This window comes from Apus apus, chromosome 8 (genome assembly GCF_020740795.1).
Source record: "Apus apus isolate bApuApu2 chromosome 8, bApuApu2.pri.cur, whole genome shotgun sequence".
In the NCBI taxonomy this organism is placed as follows: Eukaryota; Metazoa; Chordata; class Aves; order Apodiformes; family Apodidae; genus Apus; species Apus apus.
In genome coordinates, this window is record NC_067289.1 from 20,271,798 (window position 1) to 20,284,563 (window position 12,766).

At 36.5% G+C, this 12,766-nt stretch overlaps 1 protein-coding gene and 1 long non-coding RNA gene across 6 annotated transcripts in view; one reads left to right on the plus strand and one right to left on the minus strand.

Annotated features, from left to right (window-relative positions):
- The window catches only part of LOC127387726 (uncharacterized), an 87,406-nt gene extending 79,664 nt beyond the window's left edge, over positions 1 to 7,742 (plus strand). For both annotated transcript variants that reach the window (XR_007890193.1, XR_007890194.1), the window contains exon 3: positions 5,990 to 7,742. This is a non-coding gene — a long non-coding RNA (uncharacterized LOC127387726). The remainder of the gene's footprint in view (positions 1 to 5,989) is intronic.
- NAALADL2 (N-acetylated alpha-linked acidic dipeptidase like 2) overlaps positions 1 to 12,766 on the minus strand; it is a 384,820-nt gene that overhangs the window by 30,453 nt on the left and 341,601 nt on the right. The gene's annotated exons all lie outside the window — the stretch shown is intronic.

Sequence of the window (12,766 nt, forward strand, 5' to 3'; positions counted from 1 at the left end):
ACTCACACAAGAAAAGTCAGAGGCAGGAGCATAAGAAAACAACTAATTATTCTATTTTTCTGAAGAGCCACATTGACTTGATTAGACAAAGAAATAGAAATCTGGTCACAAACATGTTTGCTTTGCACTAAACCTGTTGACTTTTGAAAACAGAATTTCTAAACAGTTCAGCACTACCATATGTGTTTTTGTTCCTACTGAAATCTACCTTGGCACCAGGACATGTATTTACACTTCAGGTCAAATTATATTTTGGGATATTTGACGTTCAGTTCAATGTACTGTATTTTAGGTCAGCAGAGGGCTCTTGGAGAAAAGAGGTGAGCCTGGTGAACTAGGGCTTAGGAATTCATAACAGGTAGCTGCTCTGACCAAGGAAAGTGTGAATCATATCTTAAATCCTACAAATATTAAAAACTTTACTTCAGCACCTCCATTGAGTTTTATTTACTCTCAGGATAGAAAATACTGATCAGAAGTGACAGTGAACAAATCATGAGTTCTCCCTCTTTGCAGGCGCCCTGTGCAGAGCAAGTAACATGTAACTAATTGCATTAGCATGGCAGACAGCATTAGGCATCCTGAAAGTTATATATGGAATATGCCCAAATTATGGTACCTTGGGCTGCTTACCCGGAAGTATCAATAATTCTATTTGTATCACAATTTGCTACATGTTCTACATGGCATTGTGTAAATGAACATGTACTCAATTTGATTTGTTTGGAACTGAGGTAGAGCAGTTTTATGTCTGTGCAGAACATATAGGGTTAATGCTTACACAGGAAGCCTGAAGTAACCTGTAAGGCACAGCTCCTTAAGAGGGCAGCTTAGCATCATAGAAATGTAGCTAGAAAGGGAGAGCTGCTCAAGTTCTTTATTCTTATTTTTACTGCACATAAACAGAAACTACGTATCTTTGAAGTATGTAGGTAAGTAGCAGTAATCTTGAGTAGATTTTCTAATTGTGAATTTCACATTTATGTAATTCAACTCTAGTGATAGCTAGGTAGAAAGAAAGTATCGAATTAACTCGCAGAAGAGCCAATAGATTCAAGTGTCTTGTCAAGTCACTCAGAATTTTCTCTAGTGTGGGTGGGTATGAGTACAAGAAAGGATAAACAGCATGCTCTAAACAAAAAGCTTCACGAGCTCTGCATGAAGAGGTCACTACATGACAATACAAACCTTTACTTCATTACAAACCCTATTGCTAGATTTTTTTAAAAGAGAATTTTAAAGTTTGTTCTGGCTTTAATTCTTTTTTATCTCCTACTTTAAAGGCAGGTTGCTCTGGTTACCATCTGCAGACTTCGAGAGTGACAAATACAAAAACTTTTGCCTTAAAGCTGGATAATTAGCATATAGCATTCCCATAAACCAAGATACCACCATTGCAGAGGAAGTGATCTTTTAAACGCTTTCATTTTCTGACCCACTTCAGGTATAGCAGGAGGAGAGGAAACCAGTGCTAAATCCTTTTTAAAGCAGCCATGTTAACTGCCTGAAGCTGGTTACAGGCAGTTCTGAGGAAATAGACTTGGTTATCATTCTGGTAGAGAGACATACAAAACAATGTGAAGCAAAATTTATTTCCTCACATGAGAGGCAAAGATCTCTGATGATAATGATCATGAACAGAAACTGTATCTTGGACAGGTCTTTACTACCTTAAACTAAAACTGTACAGCTTTTTCTATTATTTTCTTTTCTTTATTTGCATGTGCAATACAGATATTTGAAGGATAAAACATGCAGTTGGCTAAGAGTGCACACCCTGTAGGACAAGAAATGTTAAGTATTTTTTCTGGTTTAAGCCATAAAGGAAAGTTTAAAGAAAAAAAAAAGTAATTTCAGAATAACAAGACATTATCAGTGTGTAGTCTCCTGTGTACTGGCATGAAAATGCAGGGGGCTGTGATCAACAGCTGGGACATCAAGCTCTTCCATGCTACTAAAGGCCTTCAGTGTCTTTGCTACCAGTTAGCGAATCACCTTTCCCTGTCTTATGTATCTGTGTTTAAGACTCCAATCAGGATGTTAGCACAACCAGCCTTTCTTACTCACAATACAGGATAACCAGAGCACAAGATAAGATTCAGTAAGATAATTGATAATTTGGTTAACAATTGCCAGACAGTCTTCTGGGTCCTGCTAGTCCATGAGCCTCACAAGTCAGACAGTAATAACTGGCGGGTAAAATCAGCAGCAGTGCAAGTATGAATTTATCACCCAGGTTCACAAGCACTCCACAGAAATACAGATCAGCCTAGCAAACAGTATGTTATCTTCTCATATGATTCAACATACAGGCATGAAGCAAAAATCTTCCCAAATTAGGACCAATCACAGGATTGAGCATACAAAGACATCCAAGTACTTGCTAAGTTTCTATTTGATCTGTAAAGCTAGTCCTTACACTGAATCTGCAGGACTCAGTCTGAAATTTGTGGCTCTGATAAAACTAGACAATAGTGAGCAGAGGAGCATGATAATAAAGAAATCTGCAATAGGAAGCTTCAACCACAGCTTTCAGTTTAGACCTCGATATCATCTGTTTAATCACTCCCCATTTAAATAAATGGATTTGATTGAATTGGACTCCTAAAAAAAGTTTCTAATCACACTTCATCAGAATGCAATTATTATTCAAAGGAAACCGTATGTACTATTAGGCATGCTTAATTAAAATAACGCATATAATCTGCTTCAGTACCTAACAGTCATTCTCCTCGATGTTCATTATTCTTTTTCTTCTACTATTGTAAAAATACTTTTTTTTAAAAACCCACTATTCTTCCTCATCTATCACCATTTCATTCATGCACTTCCTCAATATCAATGATCACGATATTGGGACACTGAGATGTGTTACTATGCCACCATCCGTAACATGACCTTCAAAATGGGTCAGACCTGACTATGGAGATTTGTGAGAAGAGGATGAAGAAATGCTTTACATTACACTCTGTTTTGCCTGAATTTTGTTTGCAGTTATGATGTCTGCTTAGTGGCCATACTGAAAGACTACTAGGCCGAAGTCAGCTCTTATAGGAAGACAGAAAGGATTTGGTGAGAACAACCAGGGACAACTGATGGAAGAAAATAAATCTAGGAGTTAAAGAACCCGAAGAAAAGCATCAATGAGGAGTTCAGGCAATGCTTTCTTGAGGAACTTGGAAAACTTGGGCAGTCAATTCAGTACAGACCCAACAGAACAAGCATTACGAAAAGATTCATGTGAACATTACATATTAAAGTCTCCCTATCCTTTCAAACTCAGGAAAGCTGTCTAATAGTTACATAGAGGAAAAAAAATATTTTCTTTCTTGTCACCTCTTGATGCAAAGGAAGTTCTAATTTTTCCACCTAGGTCAACCTAATCAGTGAGGACTGGAGCACCGACAGTTCATTAAACATGACAGACTAGCCCTGAGGGAGAGACATTAGTGAATCAGTGCTGAGGATCCACGGGAAGCTGAAAATACAGAGTTTGCAGCATATAGTTCATAGAAAAAACCCAAAAACATTGACAGACATGTTCCACCTCAGGGGAGAACTGGATGGATACTATACTGAGAAAATCCCCAGACATCAAGATATGCTGCAATATCTACAAATAAACTCAATCTCCTTGTTAGGCAATTACTTCATTTGGGTTAGATTCTGCTCTTGGATATAATTGCATAGTAGTTACTAAGCCAGAAAGATATTTAAGCTTCTTACTGGTATCATAATACAAAGATTCAATTTCTGCTAATTTTTCACACACTTTTCAAGTCAGAATATTCAGTTTTCAGCATATACAGTGCCAGATATATGGAATAAGAAGCAATCAGGTGCCCCAGGTACTACCTGTTTTAAATACGTTGCAAAACATCTCAATATGGACAAACAGACAAGGAGACAAGTTTTGCCTGAGTATTCCAAATATAAAGATAAGCATGGAGATCTGATGACTGTAGTGAAAGATGAGGACGAAAGGGACATTGTTGAAGAGACTGTAGAGTGGAAGAGATGGGGTTTGAAAAAGGAAACCATTTAAAAAGAAAAAACAAGTTGGAATTTGCTGCACAACATAAACAGGAGCCTGGGGAATTTCTGAAACAGATGACGACAAGATTAAAAGGACAGCTTAGGAAGATCATTTTGGCAACAATACTATAGATGGACTGCAGGGAGAAAAAAAGACCTGCAAGGCAAATGTGTCAAGACAAGAGAAGTTTACAATGCAGTCAAATGATTTGATTATGAGGCCAGGGAGAAAAGGATGGATGTTTAGAAATACTATGGAACAAAAATGCTTCAGACAAAAATCCTTAAAAATACATCCTTCAACATACTGTGATCAGTGTGTATTCTGCATAATTTTCCCATACTACATAAAATTCCAAATAAATTGTCCTCTACACTGAAAATGTACTGCAGAATATGGCATTGATGCATTCAGAACAAATAAGTATGAGTGCAAAGAGTATCTCAACTGATACATGCATACACATAAGTGTAGAGAGATCAAAGAGAAAAAACTCATTTCAAAAGTCTTCTGAACAGACACTGGCCACAGTATTAGATCAGACCAAAATATTAGGCCGATTTTGGTAATATTTCTCTTACCCCCAGTCCTCCAGCATCCCCCTGCACAATAACCACGTGTCCCTGAGACACTGGTTTCACCATATGCCTTCAGTTGAGTTTATTGCTTTTTCTGCTCAAGTAACAAGGTAGATCTGCAAAAGAGGGGATGGAGGGGGAGACTAGCACCATTGAAACAGAGGGGTTTATTTGTGCAGAATATTACATTAAAAGAGCCCAGTAGCTATCAGCAATTGTTAATCTTTAATTACAATAATAGCCATATTTAACAAGAAAAAAATAAATAGGTTATGCTTCAAACCATGAAAAAAGCTTTTTAATTGTCAGCCCTGCTAGTCTATAAAAACTTTCACCCTGTTCATTCAGTTATTCTGCAGTTTATAATAACAGTGCTAATGTAAATCAGAATTCTTTGATCTCAAAATAAAGGGTTCTTTTACCAAAGAAATTAAGAACACAGTAGTTCACAGGAAATTCAAGTTTCCATGTAGACAATTAGAAGAAACAACCAAAAGTAAAGTAATGTAATTAAGGAAAAGCTATTTTTTTGAATAAGAGAAGGAAAAAACTTTGTGAGTTGTCATTCTGGATTGTGGAACAGTTTATCAAGTGGCAAAAGACCTCTCTCTTCAACAGTTAAATACAATCTAGGAAGAAAGGAAGTGTACTATACTGGCAGAAACAGACTAAATGACCTCAAAGTTCTTTACCTTCAGCTAATGAGTAGAGGTAGTTCATATATCTTGAAATTTACCTTCAACTAGCACACGTTATCAAAATGATTCATAGTAGCTTATCCATGATATTTTTAATTCCATTCAGGAAAAGACAGCCAAACAGCATGTTACATCACAAAGTATGTCTAAATTAATGCAAATAAAAAGAACTGTGTGTATTGTACACTATGTTCAAGCATTACCTTAAACATTCAAGGACAGCAGAACTCTTACAATAGTCTTGTGGCTTACTGATTAAAGAGTGTGGCTGAAACCTGACTAAAAAGTAAGATTTCTAGGTCCGCTAGAAATATTAAGAAATATATATATTAAGAAAAATATATACAAAATATAAAATAATCTTCATAAAAATGCAATTATGAGCAAAAATAATCAAAGCCTCCAGATTTGCTGTTACTGCAAATAATAAGGGTTTTCAAAAGTTTTTTGTGTAAATCTAAAAATAGCATCACTTCACTACTAGCTAATATACTGAGAAACAATTTATGCACCCTAATATTTTCAAAGGACATGCTATTTTACCAACTTTGTATGTAAGTATTGATCTCTTCTGCTTTTAAAGTCCACCAGACAAGCTTACCAGCAATTTATTGTGCTTATAAATGGAAGATGAAAAGTAGATTGTTAACATTAACTCATCCTCTGTTTCTGGACAGGCTGAAACATGGAATCACAGAATCACAGGATCAAGGAATTGCCAGAGTTGGAAGGGACCTCTAGAGATCATCTAGCCCAGCTCCCCTGCTAAAGCAGCATCACCCAGAGCACATTACTCAGGACTGCATCCAGGTGGGTCTTGAATATCTCCAGAGAAGGGGACTCCACAACCTCCCTGGGCAGCCTGTTCCAGTGCTGCATCACCCTCAGAGTAAAGAAGTTTTTCCTCATATTTAAATGGAACTTCCTACGTTCCATCTGGTGCCTGTTGGACACAGATTTATAGCTCTTTACTTTGTATCTTGACTTCAGTTCTTAAAAATGTGCCTGTGCAGCTACTGTCTGCTGTGATATAATTGCAATACAACTGTCCAAAACCTGTCAGAATTTGGGTGATTCTACCAATATTAGAACCCTTTTTCTCCAGCAAGCAAGAAAATAATTTCTCTTACCAGTTCATCCCTGCTAAGCAAAAAATCAGGGCCTTCCAACTCCCATGGCAGGTCTCACTCAGAGATACACTTATACATGCTGCAGGGCACCAGCCAAGTACCTTTAAAAAAGTCCTTCACTCTCTTGCAATATGGTCTGGAAGACCAGTGACAATACAGCCCAGCAGCAGGAGGAGAAAAATCACATGTCCCAGGTATGGGTAGAGTTTTGCTATTAAAAGAAAGTTGCTGAATCTTTTCTTTGACAGCCAGTCAATGAAGACTGAGGATACAATAAATCCAACAATATGAGATAAAAGCACTTGCTGAAGATTGAGACGTCGACTGTACCCAAGTATCTTCAGATTTGCTTCTGTTTACTTTTGTTTCACTAAGAAAAACAAATGGCTCTTGAGTATCTTTGTCCTTCCCCAGCAAATACAGACAAATTAAAAAAAAATGTGCCAGACAAAGAGCAAAGAAAGATTTTTAAATGACTTTTTAAATAAAAAATTCATCTATCTGTTAAATACAACTTGTACTTTGGAAAAATCTAAGTTCTCTGAGGCAAACTGTAATAAAATATCTTATAGAATGATTCTGTCTTATTTGGTGTGCCAGCACCCACAAAAACATGGTCTCCACTACAAAAAAGGATGTTATTAAATTACCACATTGTTTCCCATTCTGTGATGAGAAGGTTCTCTAACAGGTAGTTTGTATAGAGCAGGTTACAAACGATCGGGTTTTGGATACACTCTGCCAAGATGTACGCAGTGTTCTGAGGCTTGGTATTGATGTTTAGAAGCAAATGGAAAGTTCATAATTAAGGCATAAATCCTATCATACTCTTGTTCTCTTTTTTTCTGCCATAACTGTTTTGCGAGTTTACTTCTAACACAGTAGAGAGGGATGCAGTAATATTTCTGTATGTAGCTATACCCCTTCAAATCTCTAGACATAAGCAGAAGGGATCCGATTTTCAACAGAAAATCAGTGGAACAAAAACCTTTCAAACAAACATAGTAATATTCTTAATGGAGTAACTACCAAACATATCAACATTGCACTGCCAGCCAAATATAATAAGGCATAATGGGAAATTCTGAAAAGGCATTATCTATAATTTCTCGTTTTGGTCTTTTGTTTCAAAAGAAGAAAACATTAAAATATCAAAAACCTTCCAGTGAAGGATGTTTTGTCATTTTGAAGTAATTCAGATTCTTAATTTTGGTTTCTTTTTAATTTCTTAGTTTAACAAAATCTATTTAGTGTTTGGTTTACTTAACTTTTTCACATTATGTGGGTTTGACTGATAGAGTAGTGCTATTTGGAAGAGCAAGCAACTTACTAAATTAGGATAATGCTTTATTACAAATAAAGTCATGTGAATGAAGCATTTAGAACACAGAGTTTCCAAGATAAGCTGGTATAGACAAAGACTTAAATTAATATCTCTAATACACTTTATCTGAAAAAAAAATTGTTACTTAGAAAAGATTTAGAAAAACTTCCTTATCAGAAGTACTTGTCCTGTGAGATTTTACTTATGGACAGTGTTTTTGGTTTTTGTTTTTGTTTTTTTTTTTCCTGCAAGAGAAAGGGAATGCGAGTTAATGATTCCCAACTTGGTGTGGAAAAAGGAAAAAGAAAGTGACAGAAAAGTTTTGATTAACTGATATCCTCAACATGTAGCATTCAGTCTTCCACATCATGCAAAATACCTATTGAGTTACTAGCAAACTTTTCTGTTGTGGGTTTTGGGTTTTTTGTGTGTGTGTGTGTGGTGTGTTTTTTTGTCTGTTTGTTTTAAAACTGTGATACAATGTCATTACTGTTTTGGTATTTCAGAATAAAAATAAATGTTTCATTCTCTTCTCTCTGCCTCCTTACAATCCCCTGTGAGGCTCCTGTCAGCTGCAAGTTTGTTCAGTTTATCTCAAGAAAATAGGAGGAAAAAAGCTTAAAATTTTCCTTAGATATGTCAATCAAAATTGCACTGGCAGGAACATCAAGTTCAGAAGAATATCATTCATGTCATTTAAGACAGAATCTTTCTGTGGCCCCATTTTCTTCATCACTTTTAGACAAGATGATATTTATGTAAAGGCTCACACTGCTATTGCCCCAAAAATCAGACTGAGCTATATAAAGGTATTCAGTCGATGATTCCAAAATGTATTTCTCTATTTGTGCCATTTTCTTAACACAAATCACAGTTCCACAAAAGATTTTATTTAATATGTAATGTCTAACCTAAATCTCCTTTCCCCCGGTTTTAATCCATTACCCCCCCTCTCACTACAAACCCTTGTAACAAGTCCCTCCCCATATACTTCCTTAAGAATTAAGTAATGGATATAGTGTCCAAATGGATTTATAAATCCTAAAAATTATCTAGCAACCCTGCAAAAGATTTAAGAATACTGTAGCAGATATGCAAATCTTACCAGTAATTCCTAAATACATGTTTGTTTTAGACGTTTTCCCTGTGCACTCTACAGGTACAAGCAATACATTTAATTCTAAATCACAGTGTTGGGTCTCAGCTGTTAGCATAAAAATTACAAATACAGCCCTCACACATTAACTCTTAATTAGCTTTTATAAATTTCAATCATAGCTTCCCCAGTGAGTTCCTTGAATCCACATGTAATAAAGGGCTTTGAAATCTGTTTCTCGTGCCTTCCTTCAAAGTTCAGAATAAACCACACTCCAGCCACAAAGCACCCTAGATTTTTTGAGAAGTGGTAATTTGTTAGTAGTTGACAAGTTTAGTCATGATGCTTCTACAGTTCTACTGAAATAACAACAAACATGGACATTACTTTTTTAAATTTAAGGCATCTATTTTAAGCAGATCTAAGAACCAACTCACCATAGTTTTCACAAAGAACTAATCTTCCTCAGGCCAGTTTCAACACTCTTTCAGTTCACATTTCAAAGCCTCTCAAAAATGATGCTGTTGCTGAAATAACTGCTTCTGTGCTACTCTTTGCATGCTCTTCTCACCATCATCCTTACACACGTACCAAAGCTAGTGCTGCAAATTGGATCTGAGAGCTTAAAACCCCAAACCCCTACGGCAAACCCACAACAAACCCAAATGCTCACTTTTCAGTAAGACTGAATGTAATCCTGCTCATTCTGTGGTAGCATTTGGATTGGCTATGGGGAACTGTGAAACTGTCAACTCAGTAACATCCAACTAACTGACATTTCTGACTATCTTAATTATTACATTACTTTCAAAGTCTTTTGAAATTCCAATTCCAACAGCAGGTGTTAAGAACTTGACACTCAGCTCAGAATGTGATGGAACAGAGGTGACAGGAAAGGAACAAGTAGTAAACCAGAAGCAATGAATCAAAGACGGGGGAAGCCACCTTTTCTTGTTATTTTAAGATTTTTTTTACTTTTCCTGAGATATTACTAAAAATAGGCTAAAAGTTGAACTGGAAACTTACAATTCCTGTAGTGTTCATCCATACTAAGGTAAATAAGCTATATTAAAACCATGACGCGTAACAGTAAAACTTTTAAGGTTACTATATCTTTCTTTAATTACTTATATAAATTAATGTTTACTTTAATTACCTTTATATACTTTCTTATATTACATACAGACTTTCTATTAAATAACTCCTTTGTCAAATCCTCTTTTCATAGAGCAAAATCCCAAAATCAAAGGTCACAGTCTGCTGAGCCACAAGCTTTACTCACACAAGGTAATGTTTTCCATATTTCAAATGTAAATAACTAAGAGGAAAAGGAACTCTATACCTTTTAGTCTTGATTTGATTAATTTTGCTTTTTTATGATACCTAAAACTTCCGTAGCAGGGTATTTATTCCACTAAGCTCAATCAGGTTTTTCAGTTGTATAAATATGTCCTTAGTCCTTTGTCTTCAGAGTGCTCCCCTCCTTCCTTTTATGATTTGGGGCTGAATTCCCCTCTCAAGTGCAACAACACAGCACAGTACTAGATGACTACACATTTGATTGTGAAAAATAATTAATCACATTTGCAGCTCCTCTCTCTCATTTTGCACCTGAAAATCTGAGAGTGTATCTGCACTTGTGAGCACACTTTGTAAGCTGTGTAAAATATGACTAATATTTTCTTTGCATGTGCACTTCATGGAAACCATGGATCCTGGACTGGTTGAAGCCAGCATGAACTGCACTGAAGTACACTGAACTAGTTCTAGAATGGAAATTAGGTCTGGACTCATCTGTTTACATCATATTACTTCATCAGATGGAAAGTATTAATCCTGAGTTCTAAAAATCAAAATCTGAATTAATATCACAGGCTGGCGCCTTGACAGATGCAACAATCTTAATAAAAATTAGATTCCTCAAAATGATATATTAAGGAAAAAAACTCGTAGAAAAAAACCCCAACAATTAAAAATGACTCAGTCTTCCCCACAATAAACCCCTTTGAATCATTAAGCAGTGCAACTATAAGTAAATTTGAGCAGAAGCTGGTGTTTGTTTTTTTTTTCTTAATTTTCTTTTGTTCCTTGGACATTTTTAAAAGTTGTGATACAAAGTCTGCCAGTTTGTATACTGTGTGACTGTATGGATGCTGGGCTAGGAAGCTGAGCTTTTGTGAATACTATTAAAATAAAAAAGGGAAAAGAAGGTGTTACATTTAAAGTATCTAATAAAAGTACAGAGAATATCACAATCTCTAGTAAGATCTCTTTTTTTCTGTCAAAGTATTCGGATTTTGTGAAGAGAGTGTATGTGTATACATCGCTCAGTTAAGGCAGTAAAGCATGATTTTGTCAACTAAGTCCTTTAATTAAAAAGCTCACACTTGAAAACTCGTTAAGAAAAACAAAGCCAGCAATTATATTTTTATGTATATTTATTTTTATGTAAAAAAAGAGGGGAAAAACCTAATAATTTGTAATATCAGTGGCTATTTTTTGGTTGGCACAGGGTGACTAAATCTCACATACATCATATACATGGGCTTGAATCTATTCTGTTGGACTCAAAACAGAAATGGGAAGGATCATACCTGAACTTGAAGGCCCTGAAGGCAAAACTGACCAGTAGAAGCTCAAGTTCATTTGCCTCTGCCCCTTCTTGCTGAGTGGGAGCACTTACCTACCATGTGACTCTGGGAGGCAGAAAGCCCTATTCAGACATTAAACAGTGAATAGGAAGAATGCACCTGAGAAGGTGGGGTTTGCTTTCCTAAGCTACATGCTTAGACTAAACGCTTTCCATGTGGTTATCACCTACTTTCTGGGGCAGAGAATTAACTGCTTTCATTACACAACTGAACTAAGATGTGGTTTTCAGGCTCACCAAGGTGAAACAGGGAAACAAACAGTATTCCCTGCTCATAATCAGGGCATAGCAGAACCCTTCTCTTTTAATAGGTGCCAAACAGATCATAAAACCAAACTCTGATATTCCAAGACAGTATCTTGCATTGCACATACTGAAGTAAGAAGAAAAAGTTTACTATCCCCACTGTTTCTGAGACAGGATCTTCAGTCAACAATTGTCTGAAAAAATTCTGAGTCACTATTAGATTTAGAACACTGTGAACTGGGCTAAGCCTCCTGGAAAAATCTGACATTTTAAAATTCCTTAGCGGAAAAAAAAATCTTGAAAATCTGGTTCTGAATTCAGAACTGAGCTCATAAAGGAAACTTCAACATCTGTAAAGCTCTGATGTGCTTGTAGCTACAGCAAGGAATAAAATTTTTAAAAGACAAAACGTGTCAATAATACATTGTACAACTGTACTCCAAAGGAAGTTTAAGTATGGTCTAAAAAATAAAATTAATATCTCAACATACATCTTAGCAGCTCTATTTCCCCAGGTATTTCTGCAAGTTGTTTGCAAAACCGATTAGTTAATTCATAGCTCTTAAGCAGTTATTTCCACCTCTTTTTAAAAAGCACTTAAGGAGATACTTAAGTTCCAATGACTACCTCATGTTCACTCATATGCTGGATTATTTTAATGAAAGAAGAAGAAAAGAAAAGAAGAAGGGAAGGGAAACAAGAGAGAGGAGAGGAGAGGAGAGGAGAGGAGAGGAGAGGAGAGGAGAGGAGAGGAGAGGAGAGGAGAGGAGAGGAGAGGAGAGGAGAGGAGAGGAGAGGAGAGGAGAGGAGAGGAGAGGAGAGGAGAGGAGAGGAGAGGAGAGGAGAGGAGAGGAGAGGAGAGGAGAGGAGAGGAGAGGAGAGGAGAGGAGAGGAGAGGAGAGGAGAGGAGAGGAGAGGAGAGGAGAGGAGAGGAGAGGAGAGGAGAGGAGAGGAGAGGAGAGGAGAGGAGAGGAGAGGAGAGGAGAGGAGAGGAGAGGAGAGGAGAGG